Genomic DNA, 14,848 nt, shown 5'->3' with positions numbered 1-14,848 from the left:
TGCTGCGGCTGAGGCCATGTAACCTAACACTCTCTGAAATTTTTTCAGAGGCGTGAGGCTGTTCATCTGAAAAGATGCGGCTAGTGTAGATAAGCGAGCCACAGAGTCTAGTTCTATTCCAAGGAAGGAAATTGCCAGACTGGGCTGTAGTGAGCTCTTGGTCCAATTGACTGCAAGACCCAGACTGTTCAGATGACTGAGGAGAACTGTCCTGTGAGACAGAAGCTCCGTATGTGACTGTGCCAAAATCAGCCAATCGTCCAAATAGTTCAGAATTCGCAAGCCCTGACTCTGCAGGGGTGCGAGCGCTGCATCCATGCACTTCGTGAAAGTACGGGGTGCTAAGGACAGGCCGAACGGTAGGACGGTGTATTGATAAACCTGACCATCGAAGGCGAATCTCAAGAATGGCCTGTAACGGGGATTTATCTGAATCTGAAAATAGGCATCTTTCAGATCGAGAGAAATAAACCAGTCCCCCTGGCGCACATGCGCGAGGAGTTTCCTGATTGTAAGCATTTTGAACGGTCTTTTTGCAAGCACCTTGTTCAAAACCCTGAGATCTAATATTGGTCTGAGGCCGCCGTCTTTCTTGGGGACAAGAAAATAACGGCTGTAAAACCCAGACTCGCTCAGTGAAGGCGGCACTCTCTCTATGGCCCTTTTGCACAGAAGGTTTGCTATTTCTGAACGAAGCATGCAGGCTGCTTCCGTGTTCACAGTAGTTTCGAGCCGCGCCCTGAAGCGGGGAGGGCGGCGATCGAACTGTAGCAAATAGCCCTGTTTTATTGGTCTTAACACCCATTTGCATATCCCTGGGATAGCTTCCCACGCTTTGAAGCGTAACGCTAGAGGGTGAATGGCCGAGTCGCCCTGATTGCCATACACAGCGGGCTGAACAGAATGTGTGAGCGCGCTTATTGTGCTTATGCATGACTGCTCGCAGACAGCAGGGACATGCTGTTCTGTGAGTGACTTCCCGATTGAGATGAATGGGGAAAGAATCACATCTGTTAAGTGATGCGCGAGCATAGTCACTGGCACGGGACTTACACATAGAGAGGTGTTTGCTGGCCGTGTGACAGAGCGGGCAGAGAGGGGACGCGCGCACGTGCTCTGATAGGAACACGGGAAGTGTAATGCTTGTGTGTAGGGGTGAACACTGGATTGTGGGCACATTTTCTACATATAAGATATGTTTGCTCTCTGATAGGGACACGGGAAGTGTAATGCTTGTGTGTAGGGGTGAACACTGGATTGTGGGCACATCTTCTACACATAAGACATGTTTGCTCTTTACAAGATCTTTTTGTGTCGCCGTGAAAACGGCGTTTGAGTGCAGGCAAGCGGGTAGTAACACCGGCTTGTTGGCTGCTGAATTCACCACTGTAGTAGCCTGACAGAAGGGGACTGACAGGGGGTGAAGCTTTGACGGTGGTCCGGCTGCGGCGGGACTGTTTTTCAACAAAGCTAGGAGGACTTTGGTTGTTCAGGTTTCAGCGCAATCTTAGGCCGAGGCCCGCGGGGGGGCGGCGGTCTGCGGCGGCTGTCTGTGCGCGATCTGGGGCGGCCGCCCTGTTGACGCTGGGAAGTCTGGCTTTGTTGAGCTGGGCGCTGTGAAGATGCTCGTGCAGGAGGCTGGTTACGTGGGCGGCCTGCAGAGGAGCTAGCATGGCGAGGCAGGAAGAGATTCATGGCTTGGGTGGCTTTCTGGACTTCCGAAAAATGGTCAACAATGCCACTTACCGTGGAACCGAAGAGACCAGATGGAGAGAGTGGCGCGTTGAGGAACGTGGAGCGCTCAGCTTCTCCCATGTCGGCTAGCGTTAGCCACAGGTGTCTCTCGGTTACAGTCAGCGAGGCCATGCACTTCCTTAGGGCTTGAGCTGCAGCTTTGGTGGCACGAAGGGCGAGGTCCATCGCGCTCCTTAGATCTGTAACAGCCTCTGGGTGCCTGCCTTTCTCATCCCATTCCCGAAGAAGGTCCGCTTGGAGGATCTGCAAGACGGCCATGGAATGCAGAGCAGATGCGTCTTGGCCGGCGGCGGAATAGGCGCGGCCAACACAGGCGGAAGTAGTTCTGCAGGCCTTAGACGGGAGCACTGGCTTAGACCGCCATCTCGCGGAGGGTGGGCAAAGGTGTGCTGCTACCGAATCCTCGACCGGAGGGATGGAAGAGTAGCCCTTCTCGGCGGCGCTGTCCACTGAAGCGAGGGAGGTGGAGACGTGGGATCGAATCCTGGCCGAGAGAGGCGCGTTCCACGATTTAGAGAGCTCGGCGTGGAGTTCCGGCAGGAAGGGAGCGGCCGGGCATGGCGCCGCTGGTGACGGCTTTGAAGAAAGCAGCCGTCGAGTCTGTTGGGAGCCTGCTCAGGGGCGGTGACCACTCGAGCCCGAGGCGGTCGACGGCCTGTGTGAGGAGGCGTATCAGTTCCCCTTCGACTCGGCGCGGGTCCTGCTGGATTCCTGGGCAGATGAGGAGGCTTGTGACCACTCCTGCTGTCCGAAGCCATGATGGAACAGCAGCCCTTGTCCTCCGCCTCGCTCTCCGAGGTGGCAGCAGTGCGGCCGCTGGCGGCAACTCGCGGCGTCCGGGGCGGGGAGGGTGAACGCGATGCTCGAGGGAGAGGCTCCGGCGAGACAGTCGCTTCTAAACCCGGTTCCGGCAGCCTTTGGGAGCGGCGCTTCTTCCGGCACGGCAAAACAGAAGGCGGCGCAGCGGCTCGGTCCTGAGCGCTCGAGTCGAGCCCGCGAGGGTCGACATCGAAGCTCCTCTCAGAGGTCGCATCCGCCGTCAGCTGGCGAGCTCTGCATGCCCCAGTCCCAGGCAGAGAGCGCAGATGATGTGGCGGTCTCCGGTGCTGAGAGGGGTGTGGCATGAACCGCAGGTGCGAGGCATCTTTAAAAAGACGCTCGTGCTCTTTTGTGAAGTTCACTGAGGAACTAGTTTGCTTTAAAAGGATACGTCGCCGGATGGCGTAGCTCGCAGGATGGCTGAAGGTGGCGGCGCCGGCTTCTTCAAGCGCTGTCCAAGCTTGCTTGATGCCCCTCGAACGGCGACGCGGCTTCTTGCAGTTTCAGAGATGCGAAGAGCTTCGCTGAAGAGATGAAAATCAGGGTTCCAGCCTACGAACTGCGCTTATATGCACCCTAGCCACGGCCATTCTGGCGGGCTTTGGGACAGTGAGCGCTCGGGCGCCTCTCATTGGGCGCGAGTTCAAGCAAGTTCATCTATAGGCTGCAACAGTTGCCGCAGAGCAACCAATGAGCTCGCTAGCTAGCCTGCTCAAGGTCTGCAGTTGCTGCACTGCGTTGACAAATGATACAAAATTAAGGATAATTTTTTGGCTTCAATATCTCAGCAAAGATTAATCTTTCCCGTAGCGTAAGCTAGCTTACGCAATACGAGAGAACCTCTCGTAAGAGAACTGTCTGAATGAACCGATAAACTAAAATGGATTGCAGGCAGCTTTACAAATACAAAGTTGAAGTACTTCCAATAAATGGTAAAAGAGATCCTTTCGTTCCCTTGTTTTCTAAGTGTATTGGTTGCTTTTCTCATCAGGAATTTTAGGTAAGCATCAGAAATGGCTTTCAGGTTCGGGGAAAGGTCTTTGTTAGGTTTTCGGTACTGTTTAGGTCTCCAGTGAGATATAATATTCATATATCTTCCACAGAGAGTCACCATTGTGTACTGCTCAGTCCATACAGGCTGACATAAATGGGACTATATGCAGTTTTATTCTTTCCAGCCCAATGAACCTAATAAAGCTCTTTTTATTTGAGTCCATGTGTGATACAGCAATAACACAAACGGCACCTTAGCAGTGTATAAAATCTCCACTGCTATTAGCATATCTGTACTTTGATATGAGTCCTTACGGAGGAGTATCATGGCACACTGAATGTAAGCAGAAAATAAGCTTGCTCAGGTCTTTGTTAATTAACTGAAGTTAATCTCTCAAGCGCAGCATTGTAATTACACGGACCAATGTTTAGGAAGCTGCTTTGAAACCTTGTCAAGTTACAAGTTATATTTACAATTTAATGTTCAACTACAGTCAGCTATCCTTCTGAAAATATAGTTTGCTACAAGATACTAACAAAAGTAGTTTTTTAATGTAGTTAATTCTGAAGCTGTTTAGGGGTGTGGGGATGTATCATTTTAAATATCCTGTGTTTTCTTGTACAAGGGTTTATTAAATATGGAGTGGTGGTAGCGTAGTGGGCTAAAGCACTAAACCGTTTAGCAGAAGGTTGTTGGTTCGATCCCCACAGTCGGATCCACAATGGTGCTATTTTTGTTAAAAAAGCCCGACTTTTGCAGCACATGGACATCGGAGCAACCGGTGTTCATGTCTACCGTCGCCAGACATTACTAAAATATAAGACTCATGCAAATACCAAGCTGCATGATGACCTGCAGGAGGCGCTACGCGTACTCGGGTTGCTGCGGAGACCAGGCCTCCAGTCCTCGGCGTCGCCTGATGCCGGTGGCGGGGGGAGAGGACGTCATAAGCGGTGTGCCAGAAAGCGGAAACGCGGCAAGAGGGCGGGGTTCATGCTAGGCTAAAAACAAACCCTAGCCGGCCGGCTCTCCCGTCTATCCTGCTCTCAAATGTTTGCTCCCTGGACAATAAACTGGACTATATCCGACTCAGCAGGCTACGCAGTGTGAGTTTAGAGATTGCTGCGTCTTTGTTTTCACAGAGACGTGGCTCAGCGACAGAGTTCCGGATGCCGCCATTCAGCTAGACGGGCTCACCTTGTTTCGTGCCGACAGAAATATAGCTCTCTGCGGTAAGACTCGCGGTGGTGGCTTGTGTGTTTACATCAACACGGAATGGTGCAAGAACTCTATGCTAGTCTCTAGTTACTGTTCATCGCTGTTGGAGCTTGTGACTGTTAGATGCAGACCTTTTTATCTACCACGGGAATTCACCACTGTTTACATAACCGGAGTTTACATTCCCCCCAGCGCTATCGCTAAGGAAGCGCTCTGTGAACTGTATGGGGCTATGAGCGAACTGCAGAACGGTCACCCCGACGGACTGTTTATTGTCGCCGGAGATTTCAACCATGCGAATCTCAAGACAGTGCTCCTAAATTCCATCACTATGTGGACTTTGCAACGAGAGGGCTGAACGCGCTTGATCTTGTTTACACAAACATCCCAGGCGCTGCACGGGCGGAGCCCCGCCCCACCTCGGCTACTCAGACCACATCTCTGTTATGTTAATTCCAGCATACAGACCGCTCATCAGATGCACAAAACCGCTTCAGAAGCAGGTGAAAACCTGGCCAGCAGGAGCCATCTCTGCTCTTCAGGACTGTTTTGAGTGTACTGACTGGCACATGTTCAGGGACGCTGCAACATATGGCGATTCTACCAACTTGGAGGAATACACAGCATCAGTGACCAGCTACATCAGCAAGTGCATTGATGATGTCACTTTCTCCAAGACCATCACCACACGCTCCAACCAGAAGCTGTGGATGACTGCGGAGGTGCGCACGCTGCTGAGGTCCCGAGACTCCGCCTTCAGAGCAGGCGATAAGGCAGCCCTAAGAACAGCTAGGGCCAAACTGTCACGGGCAATCAGAGAGGCAAAGCGTGCACACGCCCAGAGAATCCACAGTCACTTCCAGGACAGCGGTGACACACGGCACATGTGGCAGGGCATCCAGGCCATCACCAACTACAGGACAACATCAGTTGCCTGTGACAAAGATGCCTCCCTTCCAGATGCGCTGAACGACTTCTACGCTCGGTTTGAAGTGCAGAACGACGTGGTGGCGAGGAAGACCAGCCCTCCTCCCAATGACCAGGTGCTCTGTCTTACCACGGCAGATGTGAGGAAAACTCTACGTAGAGTCAACCCACGGAAGGCTGCTGGACCAGACAACATTCCTGGCAGAGTGCTCAGAGGATGTGCAGACCAGCTAGCAGATGTTCTTACCGACATCTTCAACATCTCTCTGAGCAGCGCCGTCGTTCCAACGTGCTTCAAGGCCACCACCATCATCCCCATGCCAAAGAAGTCTTCAGTGTCCTGCCTCAACGACTACCGTCCCGTCGCATTTACACCCATCATCATGAAGTGCTTCGAGAGGCTCGTCATGAGGCACATTATGACCCAGCTTCCCCCCTCACTAGACCCACTACAGTTTGCGTATCGTCCAAACCGTTCAACGGACGATGCCATCGCCACAACCCTCCATCTGGCCCTCACCCACCTAGACAATAAGGACTCATACGTTCGAATGCTGTTCGTAGATTTCAGCTCAGCATTCAACACAATCATTCCCCAGCACCTGATTGGAAAGCTGAACCTGCTGGGCCTGGACACCTCCCTCTGCAACTGGATCCTGGACTTCCTGACTGGGAGACCTCAGTCAGTCCGGATCGGGAACAGCATCTCCACCACCACCACACTGAGCACTGGGGCCCCCCAGGGCTGTGTGCTTAGTCCACTGCTGTTCACTCTGCTGACTCACGACTGTGCAGCAATGCACAGCTCGAACCACATCATCAAGTTCGCCGATGACACGACCGTGGTGGGTCTCATCAGCAAGAACGACGAGTCAGCATACAGAGAGGAGGTGCAGCGGCTGACGAACTGGTGTAGAGCCAACAACCTGTCCCTGAATGTCGACAAAACAAAAGAGATGGTTGTTGACTTTAGGAGAGCACAAGGTGAACACACTCCGCTGAACATCGACGGCTCTTCTGTGGAGATCGTCAAGAGCACCAAATTCCTTGGTGTTCACCTGGCGGAGAACCTCACCTGGTCCCTCAACACCAGCTCTATCACCAAGAAAGCCCAGCAGTGTCTCTACTTTCTTCGAAGGCTGAGGAAAGCACATCTCCCACCCCCCATCCTGACTACATTCTATAGAGGGACTATTGAGAGCATCCTGAGCAGCTGCATCACTGCCTGGTTTGGGACTTGCACCGTTTCGGACCGCAAAGTTCTGCGGAGAATAGTGAGGACAGCTGAGAAGATCATTGGGGTCTCTCTTCCCTCCATCAAAGACATTTACAAAAAACACTGTATCCGCAACACAACCAGCATTGTGGACGACCCCACACACCCCTCACACAAACTCTTTACCCTACTGCCGTCTGGCAAGAGGTACCGAAGCATTCTCTTGTCTCTTGTGGTCCTGTGTTGGTCCTTTGTTGTTTTTATGTAGCACCATGGTCCTGGAGGAACGTTGTCTCGTTTTGCTGTGTACTGTACTAACTGTATATGGTTGAAACGACAATAAAAACCACTTGACTTGAAATTCAGGGGCAAAAATTTCATCAAAATGTTGGGGGGGACAATAAACATAACAATTCTCAAGAGCAATTTTTGATGCCCCATTTGCATTTGTATTATTTTATTTCTTAAATAAATATATCATTATATTATTTACAATACACATATTTTAATTATATTTTAGGGGGGGACAACCCTCAGATGGGGGTCCTGACCCCACGACCCCCACCCGCGATTTCCGCCTATGACCTTGAGCAACTCCATGTTGCGCCAGGGGGATTGTCCCTGTAATAAGGTCTCTGTAAGTCGCTTTGGATAAAAGCGTCTGCCAAATGCATAAATGTAAATAATGAATGAATGAATTAATAATTTCCATTAGTTTGACAGCATTGTGGCTATGAGGACTCTCCATAGGCATAATGATTTTTATACTGTATGAATTATATTCTATCCGCTAATCCTAACCCTCACAAAAAAATCTTTCGTCAATTTTTTTTTTAAATGTAAAGGATGTTAATTGATTTGAATTATGGGGAGACTACAAATGTCCTCAGAAATCAAGTTTTTAGCATTATACCCTTTAATTACCAGTTTGTAACCTAAAGAATGTCAACGTAAACCACCCAAACTTGTTTTTATATCATTGTGAGGACTGTCCATAGACTTCCATGCATTTTATGGATTTTATTCCGATCTAACGATAATTTCTAACCTAACCCTCACAGAAACCTTTAGCATTTTCAAAAAACATCTTTAAATCACCTTCAATATGCCATCTTCTGTGATGATTCTAGGCAATACAAAATTATTTCGATTGTTGCTTGCGGCTACACCATATTTTTTATATATATTAAGAGCATTTTGTTTTATATTGTTTATTGTGTTTCAGTGATTGATTGCTTTACGTATAATTTAGATTTGGCCAGAACAAGCCACATGCCTTTTGTAGTAGTCAAAAGTCTGGCTATGCAAGACGAGTTCCTTCCCAACACTAACACGACACTTAATGCACAATGTGTTCTGGTTCCTTCACTTGTACGCATGCTTGCGTGAGAGTCATGGGGGATTAGAGGCTTCTCAAATGGGGTGAACGGTCTTGTGTTGATTGATGTTTGGGGAAGCGAGTGGTCAAGAGGTGTTTATTTCACAAGCAGTGGGTTCTGTGACAGTTCTTTCATATGAATATGTGATATACAGCCAAGGCCGAATGTAGAGCAGCCCTGCTCACTACACTGAAACCCTTTGAAACTCTGTAAACCAACATGTGCAGACACTGTGGGCCTCAAGAGCTATATGAACGGCTTTTGTTCTGCTGGAGGGAGGCTTGACATGCCATTAGTCACCAGCGGGTCAACAGAGACACAGCGAGCAAAAGGGACACATTTTTCCAACACGTTACAACAGACACAGTGACTGAAGTGAAGAGTGCAAAGAGTAGAGAGAGAATGACAGGAAAGAGAGATTTCATGCTACAAGTTATTGTAATGACAGAAGTAGTAGTGAGAGACTCTTTTCAGTAAATAAACTACAGTATGTGTGTATGTACTATATACTGTAAAAAGTGCAAACTAGATTTGTACATTTTCTGAAGAAAATGTGAGAGTTAGTCCATGCAAAACTCATTGCCACAATGCTAGGATGTTCTGTGGGGACGGTAGGGGGTTGCTTACTGTGACAAGTCAAAAGAGCCCATTGCAAGTCTCTACGATCTGAAGAGATCTCATTAATGTCTCAAACTGTGCCAGTGTAACAGGAGCAGGCCAGTACGTGATGTATGTAGAGGTATGTGTAAACCTCACTCCCCTAGCTTTAAGAGGCGCATTAGCGACTCAAGCTAGAGGCTGAAGCCTTTGGCCCCCTCTTTAGCACGCCCACCTCCCATACCAGCTGATGCTGGTGCGAATCCCGTGAATCCAGTGGGTCGAGCAGGACCGGTTACAATGGTGCTATGACCCGGATGGGAGTGAGGTTTAGGGGGTGAGTGTAATGGGAGCCAGTTAGTATGTGATAGCTGTGTGGTATGTGAAAATCTCACTCCCCTAGCCTTAGGAGGTACACTAGTGTCTGACGCTAGAGGCTGTAGCCTTTAGTCTCCTCGTTAGCATGCCCACCTCCCATGGCGGCTGGTGTAGCAGGATCGGATACACCCATATTTGCTAAGATAACTAAGTTTACAATCAAAAGACAGAGATTTCAATATTAACTAACATTTATCATTTGTCATTTGTCATAAAGTTCATCCAAGACATGTGGTCTGCTGGTAGGCTATGCCTTAACATACAACATTTGAAACAAATAGGCTGGAATGCTAGACAACGAATCCACAGTTTTATGTAAATAAATTGGATGCAAAACACAAAGAGAATAACATGTTCTTTTCTTGTCTTTTATCATATTTCCAGTAAAACTATGTTGGCCTAATAAACACCACATGCTTGGGTTTTATATTATCTCCACAAACAAACAAGCAAAAGAAACAGGGTAGCGTGTTCACTGCTTGTACTGGTAATGTTTTTGCCTTTCATATACACACAAGTGTGTGTTTCTGTGTGTATTGCTTATGAAGATTTGTCCAACATCTGGTCTTTGGCTTCTGGTACATAACTCTGATAAACAAAGTCACAGTTTGGACACCGTTGGCGCACTGTGTGGTCCAAACCACTGGGGGACATGTTGTGTTGGCTTTAAATGTTATGCTGAGTTAATATGCTTTGCCGCTAGGGGTCGCTATGGACCTGGAGTGTTGAGGTGGAGATGGAGAGAGAATAAAAGGATGGAGTGTTGAGCTTCTGCACGCTTGTTTAGCTGCATTTTCATTTTATTAATACTAGTACCAAAATACAACATTTTGGCGACGAGGATGGCAGCTCTCAGTTTACCTACGCCTGCTTTGTTCTTGCCATGCCCGAGGTCATCCCTCGGTACCGATTCATACTTGGCGGAAGATGTTTGAAAACTATCTTGTCGCCATCGATGCTACAGGAGATCGGTGGCCGGAGGAGAGGAAGCGCGCTATTTTACTACAATGCCAAGGAGCCGAGGGGTTAAAAGTCTTCTACACGCTGCCTGATACAGGTCGGACTGTTGCCGATGCTTTCAAGGCTTTGGAAGAACTTTTCCAGCCGGCTACGAATGTTGTAGTCGAGCGACATAAATTCAGACAACGCGCCCAACGGCCGGATGAATCGGTAAAGGATTTTGTTGTTGCTTTACGTGATCATACGGAGGAGATGATCCAAGATCAATTAGTGGAAAAAGTGTCCTCTGCACGTATTCGGGAGCGTCTCTTGCTACAGCCACAGTTAACACTCAAGGATGCGCTGCTGATGGCTGGCCAAACGGAGACTGCCGTATGGCACGCGCAAATGCTCGATGCGGCATCAGTGCACGAGATTAAATCTGTTCAGCGTGGCGTGCCACAACGAACTCAGAAATACCATGGAAATCATGTGTGTAAAACACGATCACAGTATACTGCACAAAAAAATCACAGTTGCTTTCGTTGTGGGTCTGGCTCTCACTTGGCTAATGCTCCAAATTGCCCTGCTGCCAAAGTTAAATGTAAGAGTTGCGGAAAAGTGGGACATTTTGCAAGGGTTTGCCGCTCAGAAAAAAAGTGCAAGCACTTGACGCCCCTGAAATGGAGGTCCCCGAAATTGTGCAGGTGCTTGAAGTGGAAAGGAAACCACTGTGTGAGAAAATAAAATGCACTGTGACCATTGGAACTGAGGGAGTGAGCCCTGTCCCGGTTGAGCTCACAGTCGACACGGGTTCTGCTGTTTCCATCCTCCCTCATCACCTTTATAAGCATCATTTCAGTACATCTTCTTTACGACCCCCCCCTGTGAAACTGGTGACTTATTCTAAGGCGGCACTGCCTGTTCTCGGATGCTTGTGTGCACACATATATTACAGAGATGCGGTGGCCAGTACTAGCATCTATGTTGTTGAGACAGGCACCCCTATACTGGGCATGGACTTAGTGTCTGGCCTAAACATTCATATTGCTGGAAATGAAGTGGTCTCACCCCCCTCTTCTGCCATGGTTAGACAAGTGACAGCTGCAACAGAGGCCATCGGATGCGCTAAAGGCTTTGTACATCGGGTGAAAGTAAGAGAGTCAGTACCACCGGTACAGCAAAAGCTGCGCAGACTTCCTTTAACGGTTAGGAAGGCAGTTGCCAAAGAACTTTGTCGTTTACAAGCTGAAAACATGATTGAGAGGGTGGATGCTTCCCCATGGGTGTCACCTATTGTGGTGACAACAAAGAAAAATGGAGAAATTTGCTTATGTGTGGATTTGCGGGAGCCAAACAGGGCAGTAATAATCGACAGCCATCCACTTCCACACATGGAGGACTTATTCACTGAATTAATGGGGGCCACAATATTTTCAAGCATCAATCTGAACAATGCATATCTCCAAGTAATGCTTCACGAGGACAGCCGAGATCTGACGGCTTTCATCACTCATGAAGGGTTGTTTCGATTTCGTCGGGTACCATATGGCTTGGCCTCGGCACCGCAGCTTTTCAAAAAATTATGGTGACACTATTGAAAGACCTTCATGGAGTCCAGAACTATCTAGATGATGTGATTGTGTATGGACGCACGGCGGCCGAACATGATCGCAACCTGCAGGCTGTTTTAACAACACTACAGCATGCAGGTCTCACACTGAATCGGGAATAATGCAAGTTCAGCTGCACAAGTCTTCCTTACTTAGGACATACTATCACTGCGCAAGGCTTGCTACCCACTGACTGCCATATTCAGGCTATCTTGCAAGCACCAGCTCCCACTGACGCAGCCAAATTACGTTCATTCTTAGGACTGCCATCCTGGTATTCACGGTTTGTGCCAAACTACTCTTCGGAGGTGGAGCCTATGTGGGCATGCTTAAAGAACATGGGTGTTTTCAGTTGGACTGAGGATGCACAGAAAAGCTTTGAGAAAGTGAAGGAGCTCATTGTGAACAGCCCAGCTTTGGCAATCTTTGATCCAGCACTGCATACACTGGTAACATGTGATGCTTCGGATTATGGAATTGGGGCGGTGTTAACTCAGATTCATGCAGACGGTTCTGAGCGCACCGTCGCCTTTGCCTCTCGATCACTCTCAGCAGCAGAGCGAAAATATTCCATTGTGGAGAAAGAGGCTCTAGCCTGCGTGTGGGCTGTGGAACGGTGGCGAACATTTTTGTGGGGCCGATGATTCAAGCTTCGGACGGACCATCAGGCCCTAACTACACTGCTGGCGACTAAAGGTATGGGGCGTGCTGGAATGTGCATCGTGAGATGGTCCGCACGTCTGCTTTGCTTTAATAATGAAGTGTCATACAAGCCAGGAGCTGAAAATGTCACAGCAGACTGCCTCTCACGCCTACCTCTGCCTGCCGGGGAGGATGCTGCTTCTACCATGGAACCCGATATGGTGGCATTCCTCTCTACTGAACTCCGTGCTCTTTGATTGGAGGAGTTCTCCAAAGAATGCACTGCTTGTCCTGAACTGACAGCATTGCGACAGCAAATACTTATAGGCTGGCCTAAAGCCAAGAAAAACCTTCCACCCGAGCTGGCGTCATACTTTCATGTCAGGGACGAACTTGCAGCACAAGACAGCCTGGTCTTCAGAGGCTCATACCGCTTGGTGGTGCCAGTATCTCTGCGGGGTACCCTAATTAATTTAGCTCATCAGGGTCACCAGGGTATCGTCAGGACCAAACAGCGTCTTCGTGACTTGTATTGGTGGCCTGGCATGGACCACTCAGCCCAGTCCGCAATTTCTTCGTGCCAACTTTTCCAAACCCATGACAAAAGTGCAAAGACGCATACACCTCCACTTCAGCCCGTGCCACTTCCTTCTGCGCCATGGGAAAAGGTTGGACTGGACATTGTCGGACCATTCGAGCTAGGGAACTGGGATTGCAAGTATGCACTCACTTTAGTTGACTATTATAGTAAGTGGCCAGAAATAGCGTTCACTAGTAATGCCACTACTGATAATGTCACAGATTTTCTTGCCACAACGTTCATCCGGTTTGGCAACCCGGTGGAAATTGTGACGGACAATGGTGTGCAATATACATCTCTTACTTTTGCTGATTTCCTTGCAATCAGGAATATCAAACATGTCCGTACCTCTCTGTACTTTCCTCAAGCGAATGGGGCTGTGGAGCGCATGAACCGTGTTCTGAAGGATTGCGTTCAAACTGCAAATTTGGAAGGGAAGCCCTGGAAAACTTCTGTGAGGGACTTCTTGCTGCATTATCGCGCTACACCTCATGCCACCACTGGTGTTGCTCCCTGTGAACTCTTGCTTGGACGCAAACTGAGAACAACCTTAAACATTTTACCCACCCGGCCCTCTGCTTGTACTGATGCTACAGTGCGAGCTCGCATTCAGGCTCGGCAGTCTCAAGTCAAGACCTACACTGATACCAAATGTGCAGCGAAGCCATCTGCGTTAAGACCAGGTGACAGAGTGCGGGTGAGGATACCTACACATGTGAAAAAGGGCAGGCCGAAATTTAGTCCACCTTGTACAGTGCTGGGACAAAAAGGTCAGGACACATATATCCTTGATGATGGGAAAGTGTGGAATGCAATACACCTGTCACTATGTCCGGGTCAAAACCATTCGGATAATGATCCTACAGAGGTTCCAATGCCGGTTGTCACACCAGTAGCTCAAAGACAGCCCAGAATCAGACATCCGCCAATATGGCACAAAGACTTTGTCACATGAACTGTACACAAGCGCACTCATCACAATAGTACATCTCTACTGTAAAGTTGTTAATTTTCCATATGTTACATGTTGATGTTGAATAGCGTATCTGCACAGTTCTGCTGCTTCTGTGATTGTATGTGGAGATTTACTGGAGTCCGTAATTGTGATGGATAGGAAGAAATATGCATCTTTTTGAGTTATATAATAAGAGACCTTAAGGTACTTGCCACATGATAACCTTGGCGAATTAGGTATGTTTAAAACAGTTGTTCTTTGGTTATTGTCTTGTTCAGGATAGGAGTAAGCTATGTTAATATACCTTCCTTTGGGTAATGTTCTTAACAGTGGGGAAAATGTTGTGTTGGCTTTAAATGTTATGCTGAGTTAATATGCTTTGCCGCTAGGGGTCGCTATGGACCTGGAGTGTTGAGGTGGAGATGGAGAGAGAATACAAGGATGGAGTGTTGAGCTTCTGCACGCTTGTTTAGCTGCGTTTTCATTTTATTAATACTAGTACCAAAATACAACAGGACAGGATGCTCTTATTAAAATGTTGACCCATCTTAACACATAGCTTATTAAACCAGATGGCAGTTAACTCAAAAGAGTCCATGCTAATTTTATTTTAAATGGACAATGATGTTGACTCTTTGCTGTAGCTTCATTTCATTCTGTGTCTTATGCTATTAAACATTAATGGTACATTAATGACCAATAAGTCATTTAAAATGCTTTATAAATCATGAACATGTGGTTATAACAACATGAATAAAACAAAGACTTTAATGCACTACTGGCAAAATAGTGAGCATTTTACTTACAGTGCATTAAAAAAGCTTAATAAATAAACG

This window comes from Xyrauchen texanus, chromosome 23, assembly GCF_025860055.1.
Source record: "Xyrauchen texanus isolate HMW12.3.18 chromosome 23, RBS_HiC_50CHRs, whole genome shotgun sequence".
Classification (NCBI taxonomy): Eukaryota; Metazoa; Chordata; class Actinopteri; order Cypriniformes; family Catostomidae; genus Xyrauchen; species Xyrauchen texanus.
The sequence above is the reverse complement of the archived record's forward strand: the minus strand, read 5'-3'. Positions refer to the sequence as shown.